We start from the raw sequence: 3,575 nt of genomic DNA on the forward strand, positions 1-3,575 counted from the left end.
CACTTTTCACATCTTCTAGACATCTCAAAGCGTTTCACAGACTAGACTGTAAAGTGAATTGATTGTATATTTGTGGGCGAAATGCGGCAGCCAATTGCACACAGCTATGTCCCGCAAACACTTGTGGTTTGAAGTGACCAATTTATTATTGTTTTATTTTCTTGAGGGATTATTATCAGGCATGTGGAGTAAGGAAACTTGCTCAAGGTTTTACCCTGCTGGGAATCGAACCCAGGTCTCTCATTTACAAAGCGAGAGCTCTAACCACTGAGCTACAGGACTCCACAAAGCATGAGCAGAAAGGGAAGATGAATGTAGATGCAATTGAAGAAATAGGTTTTCAGACAAAATTTAAAGATGGGGGAAGTGGCGGAGGACGGAAGGGTAGATAAAGGAAGCATAGTTACTGAAGGCTCAATGGATATTCATCCATTGCCAGATCTCAACCACCCAACTTTGCAGAGAACTCATGTCACCCTGTCTGAAATGCTTGTTCATTTGTCCTCACTTTTAGCATATTTTATGCTGCTAATGAAGAGCCATACCCATTGCTGATGTTCCATTCTTTTAATATAGATCCTTATGAATTTTTTTTCAATTAAACACAGCTGTTTAACTTCAGGGAGAAATTGTACTGCATGATAAACCTAGTTTATCATTTAATTTCTAGTCAAAAGATTGCCAGTTCAAACCCAATGTTGTGAAACCATCCAACGTATTCTGACACTCCAACGCAGTGCTGGGAGGGTGTTGTATTGTCAGAGGTGCTGTGCTTTGAATAAAATGTTAAACCAAGGTCTGTCTGCCTGTTCAGGTGAACTTTAAAGATTGCATGGCACTATTCAATCAGTCGGGCCAACAATCCCCCAAATAAATTTTGTCGCTCTCGCCATGTCTGTTTTTGCGACATTGCTGTGCACAAACTGGCTGATGTTTTGCTCGCGAAATATAGAGTCACACCACTTTATATTATATCCTATGAAGTCCTCTGAGATGTCTTGACAACGTGATCAGACGCTATATCAAACACAAGATTTTTATTATAATTTCAGATGACTTGTAAAAGAAAGTGTCAGGAAATATAGCTTATGCTAATTTTATGAGTACGTATTTTTTAAATTCTGAATACTAATAAAGTGCACTTATTCCCCTCATCCCCAAGAGGCACATGTGAATGTCACCAGCTCTTTTATATCACAAGTAAATTTCATAATATTCATATTCATTTGTGATATTAAATCAAGTTCAAATTTCCAGTCAAAAAGTTGTGGGTTCAAACCACACCTAGTGAACCCACACAGTATATGTATATGATCCATTGTAGTGCTGGGGGGGATGTTGCATTGTTGGAGATGCCATCCTTCATGATACATATTCTAATCCACCTTTTAATTGGGTTTGGCTCCATCCTTGCCTATTTTGCAGTCCCAAGTCTCGGACATGCTTTGATCAACACTTCTGGATAGAGATCTGTTCTTTGACTACAAAATGCATAGTCACTACACCTCACAGTAAAATCCTGTGAAGCAGTTTGGGACATCTGGATGACATGATAAGGCATTATATGCAAGAATTATTATAATTGTTATTTATTCAAATTGATTTTTTGTTGTGGGAGGGATATTAAAGCTCACTCTCCAGGGCCACTATAACTCCAAGAAGAAAATCTAGATATTCTAGAACTCTGCAGCCCGTGTCCTCTCCTGCACCAGGCTCCATGACCCTATCATCTCCAGTCTCGTCTGACTCCACTGGCTTTCCATCGCACAGTTCAAGATCCTGGTCCTCACCTTCGAAGCCCTCCATGGCCTTGCTTCCCCCTACCTCTACGACCTCCTAACCCACAACCATCCTACCCGCTCCCTCCGCTCAGTGGGCTCCAGCCTGCTTCACATGCCCTGCCCCCACCACCATTGGTAGGTGGGCCTTTGCCACTCTGCCCCCACCACCATTGGCAGGCGGGCTTTCTGCCACTCTGCCCCCACCCTATGGAACTCCATCCCACATTCCCTTTGCCTTGTCCCTTCCCTTGGCTCCTTCAAGACCCATCTCAAGATGCTCCTCTTCGACTGTGCTTTCGATCTCCCTGCTTCCCCTCTGCCCTCCACCCTCCCCAATCCCAACCCCCAGCTTAGGTCCGAAACATTGATTATCCAGCACCTTGAGACGTCCTCCCGACGTGAAAGGCACTACACAAATGTAATTTTGTTGTTGTTCTTGTAGTGGGCAAAACATAAATAGGGTTTTAATACTATATTTGTGTAGGCAGAATGTGTGTTGAAAATTTCATGATGTTTGTACACTATGGCCTCAACCCATTGTGTCCCTGCTTCTTGAAGGCCTTTCCTGAGGGAATGTCTGTGCAATGTGGTGGGATCGGCAGGTGAAGAACACCCATGTAGCAATGCTCTCACTTCTTTATTCTCTTGGCCTCGGGTCACCCAAAGTGTAAATCCATTAGACCACCTCCACTTGGAGGCTCCATGCCTGGCAAAAGGTATGAAACAAGTTTGTGCACAAAAGTAGGTCTACTGAACCTGTGTATGCTGCACAACAACAACAACAACAACAAGATTGCATTTATAGAGCGCCTTTCACGTCAGGAGGACGTCCCAAGGTGCTGTTCAGTCGGGTCAGGACCCGAGCAGGGGGGAAATGGTCAGGGTGAGGGGAGGGAAGGGAGGGAGCGAGGAGGGGGTAGAGAGTCGAGAGGGGAGCTGAAGGCATGGTCAAAGAGAAAGATCTTGAGACCGGCCTTGAAGGAGGAAAGGGAGGAGGCAAGGCGAAGGCACTGGGGGATAGAGTTCTAGAGCCTCCGGGCTGTAAGCCTGGACCCTTTTTATCACATATTAAAGGTGGGAGTATCCATGTGCCAGGTGCCTGCACTAGTTCCACTCTGCTTATGTGCTTTTATTTGTTTTGGTGTGAAAGACCTGTGGAATTCAGCATGTAAATTCACACGTTATCTTATTGCATTTCTTCAAATTACATCCTGTACATTCATAAAGAAGTGACAGAATTAGTACCTTGCGTTTTTAATAGGAAGAGGAAATTAGAGGCACTCTTAAGAAACCTGGAGCAGAATTAATGAGAACTTGTTGAAGATTCTTTAAGACCCATATGGAAAGCTTCAGCAACAGATGAATCATACTTCCTGTATTTCTGAAGCATCTTCCTGATCTCCTGATGCCAGGAAATCTGAATTGCCAGCATCATCATTTTACTAATGTCAGGAATGCTGATTGAGCACTCAAAGGAGATACTTACAGAAGCTTAGATGTCCAAACATCAGACTAACTTTGTGTCAGAGCCTTTGGCGTTTGGAATTTGATGCCAACCATTAAGGTCTTGGCATTGAATCTATCAGTGTGAAGGTTGATATTATGTTCTTGATGCTGAATAAGCTGACACTGATTCCTTCACTGAAAGAGTAACTGCCAATTTCTATGCCAAACAAACTGAAGAATTGCTAAGAAGCTTACAGAAAATAAAGCCATGTATCTAACAACTGCAAGTACCAAGGAGAAGGGAGTGAGGTGGTACAGAGTTGTGTTGGACTTAGTGCCACAGACACA

The 3,575-nt window shown here is 43.4% G+C and overlaps 1 non-coding gene across 1 annotated transcript; it reads right to left on the reverse strand.

Annotated features, from left to right (window-relative positions):
* Positions 1-210: 210 nt before the first annotated feature.
* Positions 211-282, reverse strand: trnat-ugu. Its single transcript has one exon. It is a non-coding gene; the product is annotated as a tRNA-Thr (tRNA).
* Positions 283-3,575: the final 3,293 nt, after the last annotated feature.

Source organism: Callorhinchus milii, unplaced genomic scaffold (assembly GCF_018977255.1).
Source record: "Callorhinchus milii isolate IMCB2004 unplaced genomic scaffold, IMCB_Cmil_1.0 Scaffold2, whole genome shotgun sequence".
Taxonomy (NCBI): domain Eukaryota; kingdom Metazoa; phylum Chordata; class Chondrichthyes; order Chimaeriformes; family Callorhinchidae; genus Callorhinchus; species Callorhinchus milii.